The sequence below is a fragment of the Anabrus simplex genome, chromosome 1 (genome assembly GCF_040414725.1).
Source record: "Anabrus simplex isolate iqAnaSimp1 chromosome 1, ASM4041472v1, whole genome shotgun sequence".
NCBI lineage: Eukaryota > Metazoa > Arthropoda > Insecta > Orthoptera > Tettigoniidae > Anabrus > Anabrus simplex.
In genome coordinates, this window is record NC_090265.1 from 1,247,199,142 (window position 1) to 1,247,226,116 (window position 26,975).

Below are 26,975 nucleotides of genomic sequence, written 5' to 3' on the forward strand. Positions count from 1 at the left end.
ACCCGGCCGGGAATCGATCCCGGGACCCTCTGAACCGAAGGCCTCAGCGCTGACCACCCGGCCAAAGAGTCGGACATTTTATCTCATATACTATTCTTTAATGGTTCATAGTTTGGGTTACTGAAGTCACGTCCTATTTCCTGAACCATAGGTAACGACTGAGTGGCCTAGTAAGTGGTCCTGAGAGTCGGGATACCAGTTGCTACGGAATGGGAGTGGGCATCTCAGACATATTCTGAGTCACGGCCCTCCTTCTGCTCAGGCGGCTAGGACTATACAATCCACCGGTGTTTCCTAACCCGCTAGAGGAGAGATCCTCACTTGGACTATGTGTAAGTTGGGTAGCATCATGCCTCAAGAATTTACCGAGCTCGAAACATTTTAAGCAAGCCTCGGGCCTATGGGAGTAACGGAGTCCCACTCCTACTTGACAGGCGAGGAACTTCTTGGAAACAACTTGGTGAACGAAATGGAATTCGATGGTAAACTACCAATATTAATGGGACTTATGGAAGACAGAAAGTAGAACTGGCTGAGTCAGCAAAGAGTATGCATCTGGATGTACTAGGAGTAAATGCTATTCAGGTAAGGGGAGATAATGAGGAAGTGATAGGAGATTATAAAATGTACTTGACGGGTATTAAAAAGGGAAGGACAGAGTGTGGGGTAGGCTGTCTATCACGAAAACTCTTGCACGCAACATAGTTTCTGTTAGGCACGCAAATGAGCGAACGATGTGGGTAGATTTGGCAGTTGGAGGAATTAGAACGAGAATCGTCTCAGTGTATTCACCATGTGAGGGTGCAGCTGAGGATGCAGTTGAAGCAATGAGTGACATCGTGGTCAAGGTCAACAGCAAGGGTAGGATAGTGTTAATGGGTGATTTCAATGCGAGAGTTGGAAATAGAACCGAAGGATACGAAAGGGTGATTGGTAAATGTGGAGATGATATGGAAGCTAATGGGAATGGGAAGCCTTTGGTGAACTTCTATGCTAGTATGGGTTTAGCAGTTACGAATACAATCTTCAAGAACAAGGCTATTCACCGCTACACGTGGGAGGGTAGGGGTATCAGATCCATAATAGATTATATCTTAACCGACTTCGAATTCAGGAAATGTGTTAGGAATATACGGGTTTTCCAAGAATTTTTCGATGATACCGACCACTATCTGATCTGTAGTGAACTAAGTATCTCTAGGCCTAGGATAGAGAAAGTGAAATCTGTCTGCAAACGAGTAAGTGTAGAAAATCTCCAGGGTGAGGCAATTAGACAGAATTACATGGATAGGATTAGTGAGAAGTTCCGAACAATGGACAGTAGGCAGGTTGAGGATATAGAAAGAGAATAGGTGGCATACGGGAATGCTGCAGTAGAAACAGTAAGGGAATACCTCGGAACAACTGTGTATAAAGATGGGAAAACGCGAACATCTTGGTGGAATGATGAAGTGAGAGCAGCTTGTAAACGTAAAAAAGAAGGCTTATCAGAAATGGCTCCAAACAAGGGCCAATGCAGACAGGGAATCGTACGTAGATTAAAGAAACAGAGCGAAACCAATAGTTGCTGAATCCAAAAAGAAGTCATGGGAAGATTTTTGTAATAACCTGGAAAGGCCAGGTCAGGCAGCAAGGAAACCTTTCTGGACAGTAATAAAGAAAGGAAGGGAGGGAGAAAGGAAATGGACAGTGTTTTGGGTAATTCAGGTGAACTCATAATAGATCCCAGGGAGTCACTGGAGAGGTGGAGGGAATATTTTGCAAATCTTCTCAACGTAAAAGGAAATATTTCTGGTGATGTCGCGAACAACAGAGCTCATGGAGAGGAGGAAAATTATGTTGGTGAAATTACGTTTGGAGAAGTGGAAAAGGTGGTAAATAAACTCCATTGTCATAAGGCAGCAGGAATAGATGAAATTAGACCTGAAATGGTGAAGTATAGTGGGAAGGTAGGGATGAAATGGCTTCATAGAGTAAGGTAAGGTACCTACAGATTGGACAAAATCAATAATTGCACCCATCTATAAGCAAGGGAACAGGAAGGATTGCAACAACTATCGAGGTATCTCATTCATTACTGTACCAGGTAAAGTATTCACTGGCATCTTGGAAAGAGGGTGCGATCAGTAGTTGAGAGGAAGTTGGATGAAGACCAATGTGGTTTCATTCCACAAAGGGGCTGTCAGGATCAGATTTTCTGTATTCGCCAGGTAATTGAAAAATGCTACGAGAGGAATAAACAGTTATGCTTGTGTTTCGAAGATCTAGAGAAAGCATATGACAGGGCACCTAGGGAAATGATGTTCACCATACTGGGTGACTATGGGATTAAGGGTGGGTTATTAAAATCAACCAAAGGCTTTTATGTTGACAATTGAGCTGCAGTGAGAATTGATAGTAGAAGGAGTTATTGGTTCAGGGTACTTACAGGGGTTAGACAAGGCTGTAATATTTCATCTTTGTTGTTCGTAGTTTACATGGATCATCTGCTGAAAGGTATAAGGTGACAATGTAGTAATCAGTCTGGCCAATGCTTAATGTCTTAATGACAGCTTATGCCGAAACCCGGCAGTCTAATATCTTGGAATTTGAAAAGAGGTGCAATGAGTATGCTATGAAAATTAGCCTTTCGAAAACTAAATTTATGTCAGTAGGTAAGAAATCCAAGAGAACTGAATGTCGAATTGGTGATACAAAGCTGGGACTGGTAGATAATTTCAATTATTTAGGATATGTGTTCTCCCAGGATGGCAAGATAGTAAGTGAGATTGAATCAAGGTGCAGTAAAGCTAATGCAGTGAGCTCGCAGTTGCGATCAACAGTATTCATTAAGAAGAAAGTCAGCTTCCGGACGAAACTATTTTTACAGCGGACTGTTTTCAGACCAACTTTGCTTTACGGCAGCGTAAGCTGGGTGGGCTCATGATATCTTATTCATAAGTTAGAAGTAACAGACATGAAAGTAGCGAGAATGATTGCTGGTACATACAGCTTGGAACAATGGCAGGAGAGTACTCGGAGATAAAGGCCAAGTTAAGAACGAACTCGATGGATGAAGCTGTAAGCATAATCTGGCTTCGGTGGTAGGGTAATGTGAGGCGAATGGAGGAGTATAGGTTACCTAGGAGAATAATGCTCTCTGTTATGGAAGGTAAGAGAAGTAGATGGAGACCAAGGCGACGATGGTAAGACTCAGTTTTTAACGATCCTAAATGAGGCCACAGCACTAGTCGCAAATAGAGGATTGTGGCGACGGTTATTAAATTCACAGAGGCTTGCAGACTGGACGCTATTATTCTTTAAATAATAGTATATTTACTCGGTCGATGACCTCAACTTTAGAAAAGCAAGCATATCACCGCAACATTACGGTAAAATTAATTGAATTTGATGGCATATTTCATGCTTCAGCTGCACAATAAGTGTGCTCTTCTGTATATCTACTGTAGCCTATATGGTTATTAATTATCCCGACGATTTCTTTGTATTTATTTGCTGTATGTGTGACTAATTTCAGTGGGATGTATGGACATCGAAATTTGATGTAGCACGGTGAAAGTTCAGACTTGCTAATAGTAAGTGTCCTTATTCTAACATATCCGACAGTTGATAGGAGCCAAAACTGGATGCTTGTTAAATCTTAATTGTGCGGGCAGAAGAATAGGACCAGTTTGGTGGGTAACATTTTGTGATGTCGTGATGAAGAACATCGTGACTGGTTCATACACCCACTAGTGGGGCTGACCGCCACGAGAGAGATGAATGAACAATGGTATCTACTACGCATAAGTAATAGGGCTTTTAGTACACGCAAGTCTTTAGATATTGCAGAGTAATGAGGTCACTCTAAAGTCATTGGAGAGACTGCAGTTCAAACGGTATGAAATTTCTGACGGTTAGCGTGTGATTATTCGCTGAAATGGCCAAAATGTGCTAATGGTGAGGACGAAGATGAATGGCCGGACAGTGGAGCTCAGATGGAAAAACCACCTCCGTGTGAGATGCTAGAATACATCCACGGTATCCCCTGCCTGCCATTAAAGGCAAATACAGGGATTCTTAACTCTGGAAAATCGGTTAGCGACTACGGAGCCCTTAGCAGAGTCTGGCATCACTTCCACTTACTTGTACCAGTCACCTCAATTTCCTCTTTTCTATCGGACACCACCCCCTCCCCAGGTCAGCTCATATTCCCTTCTGACTCCCACGGTATTAGGTTTGGGTGCAATCGCAAAATATCCGAACATGAAATTAACAGAAAACAGTATCAAGATATCCGCAAGAAATATGTAGCCGAAATATACGTACATAAGCTAATGAGTCGCAAAATATCTTAGAAGTGGTGAAGTGTAGGTAGCTGCATAGGTGACAGGGGTACAGGGGTTTAAAAGCAAACAATTTTTTTCCTAGCTGGGTGCCCATACTTCGCTACGGCGAGGTGAATTTTCATTCAATTTATTTGGAAGATTCTTTTCGAGTACTTCGTCGAACAGTGGCTGTAAAATCTACGAAAGTCACTTGAGCTCTGGAAGTGACATGGATAACGGCACCAAGTAAACATTGCCGGTGAAGAATGGCATTATATGTTCAACCGTTTGATAATAAGATCTTATCCCCGCTTCAAGGAGTTGGTATCTTGTTTGAAAAAGGAAGCTGAAATATCTGATTTTCAAATATCCAGGATAAATTTGAGACTGGAAGGTTCGAAAAGAAGAAATAAATATTGCATTTTAGACGAAAGAATCATACGGTCTACACCTAAGCATGATTAAACTGGAGGCATCGAATTTTTTAGAATAATCTTTTCATCCTCAAAACGAACTGAAAGCTGTATCAAAATTCATACGAAGAAATTGTAAATATTTTCATAGTAAAATGTGCGTATATGACAAAGTTATAGTTGGGTAAAAAATGGGACTATGCCTAACTTTGCGCTGGTTCATGGCGTCCGTGGGCCTACTGACCTTCTGTCGTATACGATTGTGCGAGGCTACATGGCAGGCACAACTCAAGATTGAGGTACCATTTTTAGAAAAGGGCACGCAGTTCAGGCTGGTGCTAACAATGAACCTTTTAGCACCTGTTTGTGTTACTTTGTATTTATAATACTGTATGCCAGGGTCTCTCAGAGTGCATGCACTCTGGTGCTCCGTAGCTCTCCAAATCCGAGCCGAGTTGAGCCGAGCTTAGCCGAGTAGCCCAGAGACGTAGAGTTGGTCCGAGTCGAGCTGAACCGAGTGGGGCCGATGCACTGTGCACTGGAACTCTGCGCCTCAGTTTGCACGCGTGAGATTTTGGGCGTTTGAGAGGTCCTGCTGTATGCATACAGGGTGTTTTAAAATGGTATCAACATCGGGATATTTTGAGACTCGGATATTTTAAGACGACACGTGATCCTTTCATTTACACGTCCTTCGTGACGCTTATTTTCCTTTTGCTCATGCCCACCTCCATAGTGTAACCGTTAGTGCTATTATCTGCCATCCTCGGAGGCCCGGGTTCGATTTCCGGTACTGCCGGAAATTTAATCTTGGTATGTGGTTAAGACTGTACAGTACATGTATTTCATCTCCACTAGAGGTGTGTCTGAAAAGAACTACACCACCTCCGGGCGAGGACATTAATTTACATTTTAGAAATAACTTCATTCTTAGAATGTTCAGACCTCTTCAATCTTTTCTCTGGTCATTGTCATGAGAGGAGGGTTGCCCAGTTGTATTTCTTCTCAAAACAATAATCACCACCACCACCAACATCTCGAAAGTTAGAGCGCCGGATTCTTGAGCCGAAGTTGGCGATTGTGATCCCAGCTCTATCCGGTATATTTTGAAGCTACTCAAACATAGTAGATTTATCAACACACAATAGTACTCACGTAAAGGAGAATTTTGGCACCTCGGTGGCTCGGTAAATCGTAAAACAGTAGTTAGTGGAACGCGAAACCATTAACAACAGTAATAAAAAACGGGACGCTGAGTTCCAAGGCATGTAACTTTGTTGTCGCCTTTCCCGGCAGCGAGGACGTTAAAATCGGTGATCAAAACAAATAAGAAAAATAATGAATAAACAATAAAATACAGAAATAAAAACAACAAATATCAAATAGCTAATAAAACAAACGGAAACAAGACAAGAGAAAGAAGGGGACAAAGAAATAAAAAAGAACTTAAGTGAAACACAAATAAACAATGTGTTCTTAAACTTCCAGAAGCGAAAATATCAAGACTCGAGAGAAAGCACAGTAAAGAGCGGAGATGGGAAACAGAGAAAAGAGTCCACATCTACGTCATTAGAAAAATCCTCAGTTCAGATGACCTGAAATGCCTGCTTCTGTCAGTAAACAAGTGATTTCTAACCGAATGTAATTTGGCTTCGTGATTGTGAAATGCTGGTATCACTTCTGCCTTTTATTAATCGGGATATAAAATTGGTGCCATTGGCCTCGGGTGGAAAGAATTTTTTAAAAATGGTGATAATAAAAACAAACAAGGAAATGTAGCCTAATTAATGAAAAACAACTAAACACACAAACAAAGCAAACCATTGAGTGGAGGGAGGCAGATGTAAACAGAATAGCGAGTTGACACCAACGTTTAGGCCAAAACAAAATATTGCTTCCACGGAAGTGCCAGTGTGATCCATGGCTGTGACACTGTGGATGTATCTGAGTAATAACATTTGGAGCATGACTAGTGCTTGTAAATATTATGAAAGGTACTACCTGTAGTGTTGGTCGTGCTGCAATAACACTTTCTGGCCCAATGAGGAAAGCAATGGTAAACTTTCTCATTCCTGTCTTCCCTATTGTGCCTCTTACCTTGCACTGTCATCGGGTGTTTTTGGTTTCCTTATAACTGCATAAGTTCTGGTGACGCTATATGAGGTTCCAACCAGCGTTTGGCTGATGACCTAACAGACCGAGGTTACAGTGCATTGATATCACTGTTTACGGGAGGGATCGTTTCCCTCTTCATACCATTCACATTATTCTATGTTAAACAATTTACTCATTTGGCATCTATTAACCCTTTGAACCCCAAGAGTAAAAATCATTTAAATATTTTTTTTATGCTGTTCTATACTAATAGATCGCATTCAAATATTTGTTTGCCATTTTCAAACAAATTCCCTCCAAGACTTGTGAACGGCGAGTTGGCCGTGTGCGTAGAGGCGTGCGGCTGTGAGCTTGCATCTGGGAGATCGTGGGTTCGAGCCCCACTGTCGGCGGCCCTGAAGATGGTTTTCCGTGGTTTCCCAATGGCTTTTTTCCTTTTTCTTTTTTTCTCAGTTGAAACGACTATTTTCTAGAACAATAGGATACGAGAGAAAATGTAAATTTTTGTTTTTGTTTTTTTCAAGGGCAGAAGGACATGTGACAAATGAATATTATCCTGTAATAGTAGACTGAGTGATTTGCTTTTTGTGTTACTTCTGTATGTTGATACCGTATCTTGTTATTTGTGAGAAATAAAATAATTACTAAAAAATTAAAAAACCCGTTAAGCTACGGAGGCGGGTTTTCTTTTACTGATGCCTTCATCCTTAAAAGTGTCGATCTTTTCCTTTTTTTTCTGTTCTAACTGAAATTAAGAAGGATGATTATCTATAAATAGTTGTACTTCCCCTTAGTCCGGTTTCTTGGCTGAATGGTCAGTGTAGAGGCCTTCGGTTCAGAGAGTCCCGGGTTCGATTCCTAACCGAATGGGGGATTGTCAATCGCTCTTGGTTAATTCCTCTGGATCAGGGACTGGATATTTGTGCTTTAGCTTGTCCCAGCACTCTCTTCTTCATATTCCCACAACACACCAGACTATCAACCACCATAAAAACACGCAATAATGAATACTCCAGATAGGGTTGGTGTCAGGAAGGGCATCCAGCTAGAAAACAGGATGAAATCCACATGTGCGATACAGTTTGTACCTGCGTTTTCACCGCATTCTGAGAGGAGCGGTTGAAAAAGTAGAAGAAGAATAAGTTAAACTTTCCCTTAAAAACCATAATTGAGGCCGATGACCTTCGATGTTAGGCCCCCTGAAACAAGAAGCATCATCATCATCATCATCAAAACAATAATTGCCATCAAAACGCGATCACACCTGTGGGTGGGGGGGCAAAAGAGAAACGGTATTCCCTGCCTGTCGTAAGGGGCAGCTAAAAGGAGCCTCAGGGGCTCGTAACTAGCGAGCGTGGGTTGACGACCACAGGGCCTTTACCTGAGTCATGGCTCTACTTCCCCCTGTGGCTGGAGGTGGTAGAATAACACCCACTGCGATCCCTGCCTGTCGTAATAGGCGACTGAAAGACGCCTCAGTAGCTTTTAACTTGGGAGCGTGGGTTGGCGACCATAGGGTCTTTAGCTGAATCTTGGCATTGCTTCCGCTTACTTGTACCACGCTCCTCACATTTGTCTATCCTATACAACCTCCCTTGGTCAACTCTTGATCTTTTCTGACCCCAGCGGTATTAGGTCACGAGGCCTAGGGAGACTTTTATTTCCACGCCCTTCGTGGCCATTGTCTTTCTTTGGCCATACCTTCATTTTTCGATGTGTCGGAACCCTTCAATTGTTCCCTCTGATTAGTGTTAATAGTGGATGGTTGCCCAGTTGCACTTCCACTTAAAACAATAATCACCACCTCTACCACTTCTTCTACTTACTTGTGCCAGGCTCCTCACTTTCTTCTGTCCTATCCGACCTTCCTTGGGTAACTTTTGTTCTTTTCCGACTCCGACGGTATTAGGTTTCCGAGGTCTAGGGAGTCTTTCTTTTGCCGATACATTCATTTTTTCCAAGTGTTGGATCTCTTCCAATTTTTCCTATGATTAGTGTTAACACAGGATGTTTGCCCAGTTGTGTTTCATCTTAAAACAATAACCACCACCACCACCACCACCTCAGGAGCTCTCAACTTGAGACAAGGATGTAGTGAGCATGGGGTTCCTACCTGAGTTAGACATCGCTTCTACTTACTATTGTCAGGCTCCTCAATTGCGCCTTTACTTTCTCTTCCGACCTCTACAGTATTAGCATTGCGGGACATACGGAATCGTTCATTTCGACGCTCCTCCGTGGCATTACATTTTGCCAATACCTTAATTCTTCGAATGGGCTGGACTTTCTCCTCTTTCACTTCCAATTACAGTTAAGATAGGGGGGTTATGTTATTATTTCCATTGAAACCAGCACCAGCACAACAATAACCATGACAACACCATAGCTGAATTGGAACTGGTGATTTTTCTCAATCACCTGTAAAGTAGGTCTCATAGACTATTATTTTCAAAATTGTCCGGCTTGATGGCTAAATGGTTAGCGCCCTGGCCTTTGGTCACAGGGTCCCCGGGTTCGATTCCCGGCAGGGTCGGGAATTTTAAGCATCATTGGTTAATTTCGCTGGCACGGGGGCTGGGTGTATGAGTTGTCTTCATCATCATTTCATCCTCATCACGACACGCAGGTCGCCTACGGGAGGCAAATCGAAAGACCTGCACCTGGCGAGCCGAACTTGTCCTCGGACACTTCCGGCACTAAAAGCCATACGCCATTTCATTTCATTTCATTTCATTTTCAAAATTATCAGTAACATTACACCACCTTCATTCTATCCGTGAGTGACGCTTCATACCATAGACCAATTCATCCACTTCAACCCATGCCATCATTCTTGGAGCGGTTGGGACGTTTTATCTCACGATTTCTATATAGTTGGATTTCTTTGTGGCTTTCGGGAGGCCGGGTGCAGGTCATTCCAGTTGACGCCCGGTAGGGAAACCGAACATCTAATGAGAATGGGACTCTACCTAAGATCATTTCTAATATCGAAGATGGCACAAACACCCAGACCCCAAGCCAGAGGAATTAATCAATGGAAGTTAAATTCCCTGACGCTGCCTGGAATCGAACCCGGGGTCCCTTTTACCAAAGACCAGCATGCTAATCATTTAGTCATGGAGACAGACATGTTTTTGTTGCACCGACTCAAGTAGATCTTATGGCGACGATGGGATACGAAAGAAAGGGAAGGAAGCGACCGTGGCGAAAATAGAGCCGGACATTAAGTAGGGCTGACAGTGCCATTCGTTCGTTATCTTGCATTTGCCTGCACTTAATGTGAAGAAACGAGAAGGGAGACTTGAACTTGCTTTATTTGTCAGTTTTCCTCCATTGGAATCGTCACACCAAGATAAGAATCGAATGGAAGTCTGGAAAATGAATTTAATTTAATTAACACTGAAAGCTCTTGCACTATATTGCTGCAAAATACCGGGATTTCGTTGTGTCGGTACTCAGTAGTTCAAAGAAAATTGTTAATAATAATTTTTAATGTTATTCGCTTTTGTCCCACTAACTGCTTTTACGGTTTTCAGAGGTGCCGGTGCGCTGGAAGTTTATCCCACAGGAGTTCTTTTACGTGCCGGTAAATCTACCGACACGAGGCTGGAGTATTTGATCAATTTCAAATACCACCGGACTGAGCCGGGTTCGAATCTACCACTTTGGTGTCAGAAGCGCAGCGCTCCACAGTCAAAGCTACCCAACCCGACAAAAAGAAAGGAAAAAGAAAACAGTTTTTAAGAGTTCAAATTTCCGCCAATCTTGTCTCGGCCTTAAATATTCCTCCTTTACTCACACCTTATAGTATAGGATTAACCTCCGTATAATTAGGCCGTAAACCCACATAGGGTTTTAACACTTTCTATAAGGAGTGCTGGTGTTTCGCCTCCTTGAATTTTGTCTATGTCTGGTTATGTGCAAAATTTTCTTTTTACCATTTAGGCCACGTAGTATGGGCAATTATGCCCCTGTTTCCTTATTTCAGATCGTAAACATCCCCCCTAGTGTCAGTTTCCACTGGTAACAGTGACTAATGTAACTGTAGAGCAATGAATAAGCCCACATCGGGGCAATAGCGCATGAACACTTTAATGTGAGGTGCGTCAAAAGAAACTGGCCGGGCTGAGTGGTTCAGACGGTTAAGGCGCTGGCCTTATGAACCCAACATGGCAGGTTCGATCCTGGCTCAGACCGGTGGTATTTCAAGGTACTCAAATACGTCAGCCTCGTGTCGGTAGATTAACTGGCACGTAAAAGAACTCCTGCGGTACTAATTTCTGGCACCTCGGCGTCTCCGAAAACCGTAAAAAAAGTAGTTAGTGGGACGTAAAGCCAATAACGTTATTACTAAAAGAAACAGCTATGGTATTTTGGAGCTCAGACTCCTGTGTAATGTAAATGCTAAGAGCAAACCTTGCTCTTGTAAAATATTTGCACCTACCCGGAGTAATAATACTCCTCTATATGTAAACTAACAACTTGTTAAACTATCTCTAAATTTTGTACCTGATTCCAGGACTTCTAAGTCCATAATATTGTTGAGAGCTGACGAGATCATTAATAACTGGTTCTATTGTTTGTTATTAATTCAAATTTTCTATCCATGTAAAAAAAAGGAAGGAAATAGAATTTTCAAATTTGTTATATTAAAAGTTGCTTTAAGTAATTCCTTGTCTAGCCATTCAATCCAGGCGCTTCCTAATCCTCTGAGAGCCACGAAAACTTCGTAACAATTATTATTATTATTATTATTATTATTATTATTATTATTATTATTATTATTATTATTATTATTATTTGTATAAATCAGAATAGAGCACTGAAACATCTTCAGCATATGTTTGACTAGAGACCGCACAATGATGAAGCCGGTATATTGGGAAACTGGAGCCCAAAGAATTAAAATGTAAAAATAAAACAGGATATTTCTGTGTTGGAAGTTTAGTTCTATAAATAGGTTATGAATACCTACCCATTTACTTATATGGCTTATTTTAAATTTATGTAATTTATAATATTTTTTAAATTTTATAGATATTCGACAAATAGTCAAAATGGGCTCCAGATTTTCTCTAGATAGTAAATTATGGACCTGTTGTTTTATTACTACAGAATGATAATCTTGCTAATCATTTAAATGTGCTCTGTATATCAGAATGGCGAGAAAGAGTAGAATTATAAATTATGAAGAAAAAAGTGTCAGGTATTTGAAAAATATGGAAACAAATATTTTCCAAGCTTTTATTCTGTGATCGAATTCTGTTAGTAGATCGCAGTGTTTCACCGGAAAATGCGCCCGGCATTTTCAAGGGATAGTTCATATTTTCCAACTAAAGCTCTAGACTCGAATACACTAGAAGAATATGGTCATGTCCACGACACACGTCTTCACGGCAGTACTCTGTGGGGTCCGTGATGGGGACAATGTCTGGCCGGCGCGGCAATTTGCATGTCATGATGAAAAGAGCAGTGTCGCACGAACCAGTTGCTAGGAAACGAGCCTCCTTTCTGCTGCCTCTCCTAGCGGTACGAGTACTGTCTGCTGGTGGCCAGTCTAATGGGGAGTATCGTCTCCACAAGACAGTTTCTAGGAGATAGATGATGATGATGATGATGATGATGATGATAGTTGATTTGAGAGTAATAGTAATGTCGTGTCCTCATCTCGAGGTGATGCAGATCATTTCAGGCACACCCCACAATAGAGGTGAGCTGCGTGTACCATTTTAACTACTTATCAGCCTCCTGCTATTCTTAAATGTCCGGCAGTACCGGAAATCGAACCCGGGCCTCCGAGAGCGGTAGCTAATAACGCTAACCCTTATACTACGGAGCAGGACGTTTTAAGAGTCAAACATCGAAATCATTGGCTCCTAATAAAAATAATTGTACCGAGAGGTACATCCGCCCCGTTCATTTAAATCAAGGGCCTGGAAGAACGCTATCTGCCATCCTAAAGTTACAACTACTAATACAAGAAGTTTGGATTTTTCTCTACCAAAAACTTATATTATACCCTCGGTGTGAAGAGGGAGTATTAATATTGCAAAGTAATTTGTTATTTTAAAGTTTACTAAACTGAATCGTTTATTCCTTATTTTTGGTATGTTAAAGTTTGCAACACTTCTGTCTCTGTCCGCCAACTCCATATATTGACCAATAGGAAATTTTGTTTAAGTATTTTTCCACCAATAACGTATATCTTGTATCTATTTAATTACCCAATGGAAATTTGGGGTGTGTCGGGCCTTAGCCCAAAGTTTTCTGGATCTTTCCCCTCAGGTATAATAGCTGGCACATTTTTCGACCAGGTTGTCTTATTCATCGCTCCAGTTTAGTGTGTGTGGTTATAAGGGAGGCGGGGAGCCTCGTCCATCATCGAGTAGACCAGCAGCTCAAGGTAATGGCAGTCCTACAGAAATGATAGTCTTTGAAAGCTAGCTCGAGGAGAAGGTTTCCAAACCTTACTAATGTAACAATTTTCTAAAATGTAACTTTCAAACTAGTCAAAAGAACTTATCCGCAATTCGGGAATAGAGTCCCTCTCGAGTTTCTTATCAACTTGACTTTGAGGTGACCATGACTTGTAACCGTTTTCTGCCTGTAACTTCTGTAACTTAAATTTTCCCCGTCTAATCACCTCAGTAGTATAGGCTTAGTCTCTGTAACTTTGGGCCAGAAGCCCAAATAGGGTTTTAATCTTTTAATTGCAAATTTCAAGGAGTGCAAGTATCCGCCTCCATATCATGTTGATTTTGTGCCAGTAACGTTAACCTGTTGTTTTCCACAAAGGCCCGGTAGAATGGTCTTTTAATACCCCTGTAAAATTCAATTTTATTTTCTTATGTTAAGAGTTTAGACTGTTGAGTGTCTTAGACAGTGCATACTGTTGGAATTTGCCAAATATAGGTTGAGCTTTTGATAAACCTGGGCATTTCTGGAAATAGATTCCTCAGTGTAAAATTTATAGAGCATAGATGCTCTTTCTATTCATGTAAAAGTGTTGGTGTAAATATTGAATGGTGCCTTTGGAAGGCAGTAACGTTGTAATGTTTGGGGAGTTTTTCTCCTAGGTAATTTTGTGGAGCAAAATGTGCTCTTGAAACATTGGATATTTTGAATACTCTGACTTCTCGAGAAGTAAAATAAATTGGGAGATTCGTCTCCTTGACTGTTTTTTGAAAGGAGCCGCAGCGTTCCTGGAGAGTGTATAATTAAAGAGCTTCAAGTTCAAGGTTGTTAATCAATTGTTTAATTAATCGTTATTCGATATTCTAAAATTATTACCCCAACTTGTGAACTTCTGTACCTGAACTACAAAGTTATTTTTGAAAAGAAACCAAAAGATGACCGAGAAAAAAACTATAACTCTAATTTTAAAGTTTTTAATTAATCTTTTGATTGTCTTAGACAGACCCATTCTAGCCCGCACCTTCTTTCACCTCTGTCCACCACGGTATCCCCGTGAGAACAACAACAACATCAATAATAATAATAATAATAATAATAATAATAATAATAATAATAATAATAATAATAATAATAATAATAATAATAATAATCGTATGTTTCACCTATCGTGTGCGAACATTTTGATTTGATGTCATTTAGGTTACCTGCGTGTCAGTTTCTACGTTCCATTTTACCCTATCTCATGACAGAGAAAATACACTTTGTTGGGCGACCTATGGCTGATTCTTACTTAATCTTGTCGGACTAACACCAAATGTATTGTACCTGACCCGGGCATCGACAGAATACTAAGTATAAAAATCATGCCTCACAAATATGTTATGGATGGAAATCTTATGGATGAAGAACGTCGGAGAATCAAACCCGGGCATCGAAGTTCCATCCTCCCTATTTTCATTCCGAGCAAAGGCTTCGCTCGAGAGCATATAGGTCATGGTTCTGTCCGACGAAAATAAATTGGGCAAGTAAAATAACTACAGCATATTGAATGTAGAGCACATAGTACCGGCAAGATGAATACATTATTCTAATAAAGGATAAGAATGGATTTTTAACTAGTTCAAAACACAACTTTATTCACTGAGAGATCATCTACGAATAATTATGCACACATATCACATGCCAATTAAGTTGCCTATATTTAACTTATTGCGTGAATAATTCCATTTAATGTCTTTATGAGTTCGTTATTCACTCTTGAATTGCATTCAAGTCGAAACTACTCAGCATTGCATATATTACAGATTCCCTGCCAAATATTAGGGACTTTTCCCTTTCACTTTGATAATGATAGGTACTGGGCGAGTTGGCCGTGGGGTTAGGGGCGCGCGGCTGTGAGCTTGCATCCGGGAGATAGTGGGTTCGAATCGCACTGTCAGCAGCCCTGAAGATAGTATTCCGTGTTTTCCCATTTTCACACCAGGCAAATGTTGGGGCTGTACTTCAATTAAGGCCACGGCAGCTTCCTTCCAACTCCTAGGCCTTTCCTATCCCATCGTCGCCATAAGACCTATCTGTGTCGGTGTGACGTAAAGCCACTAGATAATGATATCACTGTCTGCCCTTTCATTATTAATCACTGTAGTTAAATTGGCATTTTTGAGAGTATTTAATTAGTACGCTCCACATTAATCAACAAAATAATTAATAATTAATAATTAATTAATAATTAATTAATTAAAATAATTAAAAGTAATAATAATATGTTTTATTTATTTTGGCAAAGTTAGGGATGTACTCCCTTTCTTACACTTAACCAGTCCTAACCTAGAACACTGTTAATAATAACTACTGATAACAATAACATGAAAACAGTATTAACAGTAATAACAGTAATGTAGTCCATTTATAAAATAATCACACTTAAGAAAACAAATCATATTATCAACATAATACACATCGTGCGTAAAAATATAGACATTTCTACAATATACCGAGATATCGCCTTCAATTTAGAGGTGGAGAGAAGGATTAGTAAGAAGAAGAATAAGAAGATCTGTGAAAGCAAGAAGGAATTAATGATGAAGAAGGGGTAGGAGGAGGTGTTTTTAGGTCAAAACTTGATGATTCATGAATGCTTACCTAGTATTTCGACACAGGCATGTTTGAGCTGAGGTGTTGGACATGCTTCTGACGACCACTGGTAAGAGATTCCATTGTTGGGCTGCGGTAACGGTGAATGATTTCGTGTAGATTGTTGTTTTGTGTACAGGAAGGGATAAACACATGGTGCTGCAGTATTTTTGTTATGGTCTGTTGAGAGGAGTTTGATGCGATCACGGAGATTTTTTTTGCTAGTGGCTTTACGTCGCACCGACACAGATAGGTCTTATGGCGACGATGGGATAAGAAAGGCCTGGGAGTTGGAAGGAAGCGGCAGTGGTCTTAATTAAGGTACAGCCCCAGCATTTGCCTGGTGTGAAAATAAGAAACCACAGAAAACCATCCTCAGGGCTTCCGACAGTGGGATTCGAACCCACTATCTCCCGGATGCAAGCTCACAGCCGCGCGCCCCAAACCGCGCGGCCACTCACCCAGTGATCACGGAGATAGGCTGGTTGAGAAGATTTAAGAATATTATGCAAAAAGCAAAGAGATGAAGTGTGCGTCATTCTTGCAGGCGAAGCCACTCGAGCCGTGTTTACGACGGTGTGACATGGTCAGCGTACCGAAGTCCACAGATAAATCTTACACAAGCATTCTGAGCACACTGGAATTTCCTTCCCCATCCTACTCCTATGTTGTAAACTCTATCGCAAGAATAAAAATGAGGTAATGCGAGAAATTCAACAAGAATGTTCTTTAGTTTGAAAGGGAAAGTTAATTTGAACTTTTTTTTTTACAAGTTGCTTTACGTCACACCGGCACAGATAGGTCTTATGGCGACGATGGAACAGGAAGGGGCTAGTATAATAATAATAATAATGTTATTTGCTTTACGTCCCACTAACTACTTTTTAAGGTCTTCGGAGACGCCGAGGTGCCGGAATTTAGTCCCGCAGGAGTTCTTTTACGTGCCAGTAAATCTACCGACACGGGGCTGTCGTATTTGAGCACCTTCAAATACCACCGGACTGAGCCAGGATCGAACCTGCTAAGTTGGGCTTAGAAGGCCAGCGCCTTAACCGTCTGAGCCACTCAGCCCGGCGGAAGGGGCTAGGAGTGTGAAGAAAGTGGCCGTGGCCGTGGCCTTACTTAAGGTACAGCCCCAGCATTTGCCGCATGTGAAAATGGGAAATCATGAAAAACCATCTTCGGGACTGCCGACAGTGGGGTTCGAACCCACTATCTCTCGGATACTGGATACTGGCCGCACTTAAGCGGCTGCAGCTATCGAGCACGGTGAATTTGAATTTACTGAGACAGTACAGCATTCCGTATATTTTTCTACACACAGGTATACATGTAGTTCGGCCAGATTGGGAAAGAAGTTCGTCTGTTCGAATTAACTGATAAGACAACAGGGCTTGTACAAATTGCTCTTTTTTAATAATTCCTATAATTCCCAGTTTCAGGTGGCTAAACTGGAATAAAATGTAATGTTTTCTCGACAAAGCCACTGTATGGAACACGATAATGTACAGTTGTGTTGTTTTAGATACTGGGCTATTTGCATTAGGATATTCAGAGGAGGAAGGGGCTTAATAATAGATTGAACTAGTTTTTGGCCGATATAAAAAATCTGACAAATATATTAGGAAATGTTTCAGACAAGACTTATTTTAATGTTAATTTGAAGCATTTTATGTTATGACAGCTTTTTGATAAAGCCAAGCTTAAGGGAGACATTCACTAATACTAACATTTCTTGTGACATTTATCAACGGTGATCTTCACTGACATGGAAATATTGTTTAGGGGAGCTGAATTTCTAAAAAGTCTCTTTCCTTCTTCTTCTCCTTTTTTTTATCTGTTTACCCTCCAGGGTCGGTTTTTCCCTCGAACTCGGCGAGGGTTCCCACCTGTACCGCCTCAGAGGTAGTGTCCTGGAGCTTCAGACTCTGAGTCGTGGAAACAACTGGGGAGGATGACCAGTACCTCGACCAGGAGGCCTCACCTGCTATTCTGAACAGGGGCCTTGCGGGGGATGGGAAGATTGGAAGGGATAAACAAGACAGAGGGAAGGAAGCGGCCGTGGCCTTAAGTTAGGTACCAACCTGGCATTTACCTGGAGGAGAAGTGGGAAACCACGGAAAACTACTTCCAGGATGGCTAAGGTGGGAATCGAACCCACCTCTACTTAGTTGACCTTCCGAGGCTGAGTGGACCCCGTTCCAGCCCTCGTACCACTTTTCAAATTTAGTGGCTGAGCCGGGAGTCGAACCCGAGCCTCCGGGGGTGGCAGTTAATCACACTAACCACTACACCGCAGAGGCGGACAAAGTCGCTTTCCCAAACACATAAATGCGCGATCCAGTATTAAAAAACCTCACATTCACAAAGCTGGCAAAAGTATGACCAGCAGAGAAGAAAACTACGACGTAACTACCAGAGAAGTTAAATGCTAGCACCGGTACGAATCCTTCACAATGGGCCCACCCAGAAGGAGGTTCGAACTAAATTCTCCTAAGAGCAAGGACACGGTGCAGCGAAGGACGCTCCACACGCGAAAGGACACAGCACTTACCATTAGAGAGTGCACAATGTAATAACAAGATACTTAGACTGCACGGTCTTATTCCCAGTGCATACGTACTTTATATTCACCGACGAACTACACTATATGGTTGCTTAATGAGACCTGGTAGTCAGTAATTTGTAGGTCGTAGATTCAATTATCATGTAAATACGGTGTTTTAAAGAGTTTGTAATAGGGAGATTACATACTGCAATGTCTTATAGTCAGTGGCATAGGTGTCGACTCAAGGGCAAACTTGCGGATATTACGGGTGATGAAAGAGTCTAAACCACTCCTGTGATACTAATGGAGACATTAGTGGTGATAGTTTAAGGACAGCTTCCTTTTTGTTGTTTCATTTAAGGTATTTGGAGCATTGTCTTGTGTATAGTCGTTGAAAAGAAGAATGGGTGCATGGTATTGTATGTTCCTCACCTTATATACTTTATCAGACATAATTTTAATTATTATCTAATATTTGCTTTACATCCCACTAACTACTTTAACGGTTTTCGGAGACGCCAAGGTGCCGGAATTTTGTCCGGCAGGAGTTCTTTTACGTGCCAGTAAATCGACCGACACGAGGCTTACGTATTTGAGCACCTTCAAATACCACCGGACTGAGCCAGGATCGAACCTGCCAAGTTGGGATCAGAAGGCCAGCGCCTCAACCGTCTGAACCACTCAGCTCGGGTTAATTATTATCGTCTGAACCCTTAGCTGAATGGTCAGCGTTTAGGCCTTCGCTCCAGAGGGTTCCACGTTCGATTCCCGGCCGGGTTGGGGATTTTAATCACGTCAGATTAATTATTTCGGCTTGAGGACTGGGTGTTTGTGCTTTTCCCAACACTCTCCTCCTCATATTTACACAAGACATCACACTACCACAGAAACACGCAATAGTGATTATATCCCTCCACAAAAGGTTGGCGTCAGGAAGGGTAACTGGCAGTAAAACAGGGCCAAATTCACATACATATATATATATGTGTGATAGAGTTTGCACCCGGACGCCACACGTGTGAGAGAAACACGATCATTTGAAGCAAGAACAAGAATTTTTCTATTTGCTTTACGTCGCACCGACACAGATAGGTCGTATGGCGACGATGGGATAGGAAAGGCCTAGGAAGTGGAAGGAAGCGGCCGTGGTCTTAATTAAGGTACAGCCCCGGCCTGAAGATGGTTTTCCGTGGTTTCCCATTTTCACACCAGGCAAATGCTGGGCTTCACCTTACTTAAGGCCATGGTCGCTTCCTTCCCATTCCTAGGCTGTTCCTGTCCCATCGACGCCATAAGACGTATCTGTGTCGGTGCGACGTAAAGCAAATGACAAAAATCTCTCAGGTGATATGAGTACATTTAGCATCTTAATCTGGTAAAAGCAAGTGAATACTTTTAAAATTATTGCACTAGACAATCAATGACCTACTGAAGAGGCATTTTTCAAAACATATTTTTTAGAGTGCTACGTTAACCACAAATTACAAGTGCCATTTGATGAGAATTAATTTTCATGTGATAATCAATTTAATATTTTAAACAGACTTTAGGCATTAATTTAGAAAGACTGTAGGTTTCATATAAGAGTGATCTTTGAAAACCACTGTTTATTTTTTAATTTCTAAAGACTTATGAAACCACATTCAACTTATGAATTTTAATTTAATAATTTAAACAGACTTTAGGCATGAATTTAGAAAGTCTGTAGGTTTTCATATGAGTGTGATTTATGAAAGCAAGTGTTTATTTCTGAACATTCGAAAGAATTATGAAACCACATTCAACGTATGAAGTTCATGAAGAAATAAGTTTGTCAACTTTATTTATATCAGAGAGTTTCTGAATTTCAATTTTGAGTTGACCATACTGTAACAATTTGATGATTACTGATAAATAAAATCATGAATAAAAATAAATAAATAAATAAATAAATAAATAAAATACTCAAAACTTCATGAATATAATGTATCGAAATAAATTAATAAAAATATTTAATCGAAATGTCCGTAGTATGGGCGCCAGTGTTAACCAGAATGGATCCCTCGAATTTTGATAGAGCATGATAAACTTTATATCCCCAGGGCGTGTACATTATGCTGCGTACTGGTACATCTGCTGCAGGCCTTACCTAACCTCCTGAAAACAACTAAATAGGTAGGAACTGCACCTAGGTTCATCAATAACTCCACTGATTCTAAAATAGCTAACTAAATTCTTAAGAAAATCCGTGCATGAGCACCTCATCAACACACAAAATTATACATATAATACACACATAAAATATTGCTGGAAGACTCCATATTTACAACAACAACAATGAAAACAGCGGGAAAACGAAAGCGAGAACTAACTACCATTTGTAGATAGTCCGATGAACAATGTACATATTATATGTAGATAAATACCCTTCACTGTCTCTGTATCAAAACTACTTGCCAATTCTCATAATCAGCACTTCTAACATCACACAGATACTGTACCTCGTAATACTGTGTTCACAGACTTTAACACTTGTTGTAAAGATATATACATTTTAGCAACACACGCCTGTCGATCCTCAACATAAATTATGGAAAGTCTGAGATAGCTTTCACCAACATATAATGCCAGACTTCCACAAGTACTACAACACTTCATGCGTACGCCCTCCACAATTTGTTGATCACCCACTTTCCACGAACATAACAAGACTACGCTCCACGAACATTTGAAGTCCAGTCCATTGCAGCCGTGTCACTCGAATACCGTATATCCAGCACTACTTCCTTCTCGTACAGTGTGTCAGTTGTCCTTCTTGTCCGTACCGAGTGGTTCTCTTCCGTAGTGATGTCAAACTATATAAAGACCTCAGCATTCCCCTTCCTCTCAGATGATAGGTCTGGATTGGTCCTTGCCAGCCAATCATGAGAGAACCTCTAATCAAGACCATGCCCTGAACTCATACTTGGTCCCAAGACATAAACAAACGCTCGGGTTTATTACATGAGTCATCGAACTTCCCTAGTACAACAACAAGCTCATCTCATCAGGCTGGGATATATACATGACTCATAGAACTTCCCGACGACAACAACAAATACATCTCATAATACACTGGGGTAGCCACATGACTCATCCAAATTACCAGAGTTATTAAAGCAATGTTTTCCCACTCGTGCAAAACAAATTACTCATACCTACATATGTGGAGACCTCCCAGCTTATAAATATAAATGACAAAACATACAAATGAAATACCAATAATAATAATAATAATAATAATAATAATAATAATAATAATAATAATAATAATAATAATAATAATAATTAATCGAATACTGACAATAATATCTCTAACTTCTACATACAATTCGAGGGTGTGATATACGTACTATCACAATAGATGAAGAAACATATTTTCACGCCATTTCCTCAGTCTTAAATGCGAGATAAGAAGAGGGTTATTTTTCACCTAGATTTTGAATACATTTTCATTAGAAAAATAACATCTATTATTTCGCCCTGTGAACTCCCTTCTCTGTACCGGCTCCTAAGGATCTTTCACTACTTGAGACCTTTCCCATGCTCAATAGCCCAACAACTTTTCCTGATACAATATGAATATTTTTCTTCACTACTTGTTTTACGTCGTACCGCCACAGATAGATCTTATGGCGACGATGGTATAGGAAAGGGCTAAGGGTGGGAAGGATGCGGCCCTGGCCTTAATTAATGTACACCCCAGCATTTTCCTGGTGTGAAAATGGGAAACCACGCAAAACCATCTTTAGGGATGCCAACCCACTATCTCCCGGAGGCAATCTCATGCTGCGTGCCCCTAACCGCACGGCCAAATCGCCCGGTCACATATGTATATGAAATGTAAATGTAGTTAAGGAGAATTAAAGAAGTAACTGTGTCGGAATTTAGTTTTGCAGTAGAATACTTTGTATATATAACTTTGCTGGTGTTCGGTTTGGCAACGTCAGTAATATCTAGAGAAATTTGACACTTCCTGCCCAGAGGGTATAAGGCAATGTATTTCAATGTACGTCTACTTCAGGCGTCTACAATACCTGAATTCCGACATTGCCCGTAACAGATAAGTTCTATGGCCCCACCCACAGGAGGTGATTAGTCAATCAATCAATCAGTACTGATCTGCATTTAGGGCAGTCGCCCAGGTGGCAGATTCCCTATCTGTTGCTTTCCTAGCCTTTTCCGAAATGATTTCAAAGAAATTGGAAATTTATTGAACATCTCCCTTGGTAAGTTATTCCAATCCCTAACTCCCCTTCCTATAAATGAATATTTGCCCCAGTTTGTCCTCTTGAATTCCAACTTTATCTTCATATTGTGATCTTTCCTACTTTTATAGACGCCATTCAAACCTATTCGTCTACTAATGTCATTCCACGCCATCTCTCCGCTGACAGCTCGGAACATACCACTTAGTCGAGCAGCTCTTCTTATTTCTCTCAATTCTTCCCAACCCAAACATTGCAACATTTTTGTAACGCTACTCTTTTGTCGGAAATCACCCAGAACAAATCGAGCTGCTTTTCTTTGGATTTTTTCCTATTCTTGAATCAGGTAATCCTGGTGAGGGTCCCATACACTGGAACCATACTCTAGTTGGGGTCTTACCAGAGACTTATATGCACTCTCCTTTACATCCTTACTACAACCCCTAAACACCCTCATAACCATGTGCAGAGATCGGTACCCTTTATTTACAATCCCATTTATGTGATTACCCCAGTGAAGATCTTTCCTTATATTAACACCTAGATACTTACAATGATCCCCAAAAGGAACTTTCACCCCATCAACGCAGTAATTAAAACTGAGAGGACTTTTCCTATTTGTGAAACTCACAACCTGACTTTTAGCCCCGTTTATCAACATACCATTGCCTGCTGTCCATCTCACAATATTTTCGAGGTCACGTTGCAGTTGCTGACAATCTTGTAACTTATTTATCACTCTATAGAGAATAACATCATCCGCAAAAAGCCTTACCTCCGATTCCACTCCTTTACTCATATCATTTATATATATAAGAAAACATAAAGGTCCGATAACACTGCCCTGAGGAACTCCCCTCTCAACTATTACAGGGTCAGACAAAGCTTCACCTACTCTAACACTCTGAGTGTTGATAGAGGATGACTATCTCGTTGTATTTTCCTTTAAAACAATAATGACCACTGCGAAAAGAGTAATCACTATTTCAACAGCATTATCTGTACCATATGTCTATATATGAGGATTGTGCACATTAATAATTCTTTGCGTCACGACTTGTGTTTATCAAAAATAGAACATGGGCTAAGACCTTCCTCATCATGTAGAGTCGAAGTTCGCAGGAATTCATCTATCAAGCTACTTAAGAATATTATATTCAGATGGAGCCTACTCATCGTACCTATGGAAACTTCGTGTCAAATTACGACTCGTTATGAAGAAATCTAAAACTTCTTTCACGTGCCAACATCTTCGATACGTTGAATAATGAACGGGCTTTCCTTCTTCAAAACCTCACCGATTCTACCTGAGTTCATGATCATAACTTCGGACATAAGAGTCTACCTCACCAACCACTCAGCTTCCGGCAGCAATTTATTCTAAGCATTCAATGCATTCAAAGTACAGAATGTTTAAGAAATAATCAGGCATCCATGTCAAGTGCCAAAGGAGATCGTGCAGTGGCTAAGAATACCAGACTTTGTGACCGGGAACGAGGTCTACTTTTAGCCAAAGCATTTCGCAGAGCATGTTTCAATAACCATTAAGATGCCATTCCTCAGGTAAGAGAGTGTCAAGAACGCGGATCAGAGACATCACTGACAGGACAACTCAACAAACAAATGAGCAGAGATGGCCGGAAAGAGAAGGGAATATACAGTGTGCAAATTTATCCTTTGATAGGCCGACACACAGAGGAAATTTTTTGCGTATTGAAGGTAATTTATTTCTTGTATTTCATCCATATTTTATACTCAAAGTGTCCGATGTAAATAAAAGTTTACTTGCTACGAAGACTCTTCACATTAATTGTCTAGCACTCCATTCATCATCCGATTTTAATAGTAAGTATCCGTTGTTCTTGACAGTGTTGTTGTTGTTGTCCTTTTCACCTCACAAATTGTCAGATTTCGTTCCGCAATCATGAGATATGAGCTGAGCCTGGCATTCATTTCATTTGCGCCAGATAGCTATCTTTTATTCCAGTTTCCAATCATCAGACTAGAAAAATAAAGTTTTCTATACGGTTGAAGTTGTTTCTATGCCGGTAATAATAGTTGTTTTCTTCCAACCCCAATGGTGATAGGTTTGTGGAGAGTACAGAATAATAGACTAATAATAATAATAATAATAATAATAATAATAATAATAATAATAATAATAATAATAATAATATGCTGGTATCTTCCGACCCTGTACGTGTTTTAAATATCTGCAGAGACTTTTGTCTTCTCACCTTTTATGGACCTGCCCCTTTTCATTCTTCGAATGGTCAGATCTCTTCTTAGGTCTTTTATCTATGGAACACCGATAAAATGAGAGATGTTGATTGAACAGTGTTGGTAGATTATTATTATTATTATTATTATTATTATTATTATTATTATAAGTGGCTGTTTATTGTCACACTTATCGAGGTCGTTTATCGGGGACATTGGGATAGAAAATGGCCACGATGTGTATAATTTTTTTGTTTTTGCATGTTGCTTTACGTCGCACCGACACAGATAGGTCTTTGGCGACGATGGGACAGGAGAGAGCTAGGAGTGGGAAGTAAGCGGTCATGGCCTTAATTAAGGTAAAGTCCCAGCATTTACTGTTGTATGTCCGGCGCTCCCTTCTTGCTCCGCCAGCCAGCTACACGCGCGCCTGGTGTCATTCTTCTAGCCTCGACGCGCAGCCCTCAGTGCGCGTGCCTGAACCATCGTGTGTGTACTATAAAGAGGAACTCCCAGCCTGTCCAGATGCCCACTTGCCCCGGTGTCCAGCTCCAGAATACACCCTACGTCGAGCACGGAGGCTACTCCTCTTGAAAATGTGCTTCGACCAGGTGGACTGAATTTCTGGCAGTACGAGGTCTCACCTCTGGTCACCGCTCCTCTTCCGCTGCCCATATCCAGTCATACTATTACATACCGTAATATTTCCCTAATTAATGCAAGCTCCCTTGGTTTCGCCAAGTAAGAATTCTTCCTATATTGAACTTGCTTTGATGAACTCAGCAAGGAAGGACTTTCCAAAACATTTATGTCAGTACTTCGGATAGTTTTCGACTATCGACTTTCATATCAAGGACTATCTTTTCGAGATAGTAGTGGATGTAAATACTGTAAACTTGTATATAGTGTACAGAAGATAGACTCTTTCTCAAGATTCCTAATTCATTTTGCTTCAAGTTAAATTTCATTTTTATTTGTGTAAATAGTGTATTTTGCATTTGAAGCGAATAATAAAGTTGTGTTTTGTAAATCTCAACCTTGGTTACAACATTTACCTGGTGTGAAAATGGGAAACCACGGAAAACCATCCTCAGGGCTCCCGACAGTGAGGTTCGAATCCGCTATCTTCTGAATGCATGCTCATAGCCACGCGCCCCTAACTGCACGGCCACTCGCTCGGTGCGTATCAGTTTGATATATTTCTAGCAGATACTGAGGCTCAGTGAGTATAATGGGATTCTCCTCTAGGCGGGGTGGAGAATACACCCATGTTTTTCCTTGTTTGTCGTAAGAGGTGACTAAAAGGGTACACTCAAACCGAGAGCGTAGGTTGGTGACCACGAGACGCCTAGGTCAGTTTGGCATTGCTTCACTTACCTGTGCTAGTCTACTCACTTTAATCTTTCCTATCCGACCTCCCTTGGTCAAGTCTTGTTCTCTTCCAACCCAATGGTGATAGGTTTGTGGAGCATACAGAAAAGGTTGGCAAACAGTAGCTAGAGCTTCCCGAAACTTTAAAGATGTGTGGGGGATCACTTCAATTACCTTTGTAGATACCTTTATTCTTCGAACTATCAGAACTCGGGTTCGCATCCACCATCGGCAGCCCTGATTTTTCGTGGCAAATGCTGGGGCTGAACCTTAATTAATTAAGGCGACAGCCTCTACCTTCCGAATTCTAGCCCTTTGCCGTCCTTCCGTCGCCGAAAACCTTCGATGTGTTAGTGCGACATTAAACAAGTAACAAGTAACAATTGGAACTCTTATTCTTGCCCCGGCTGTGGTCTAGTTTGAGGCCCATGTATAATCTTTATGCACGTTTGCTACTCAAAGCGTGGATATCCGATCTTCGGTGGCCTCGGAGAGTAGTGTTTTGTAGACATCGTTTAGACTTTCTCCCGTTAGATGACACAAACGTCACACAGAACAGAGGAGTGGCGCGGAAGTGTGGTTAATCACAACAGGCGAGGCAATCAATGTGTGAAGGTGTAGCCGCGGAATATGCATGGTGTAAACATGGGAAACATCGAAAAACATTTTTTTAGGGCTGCTGATGGTGGCATTTGAAATCATCATCACCGAAATAAAAGCTTACAGC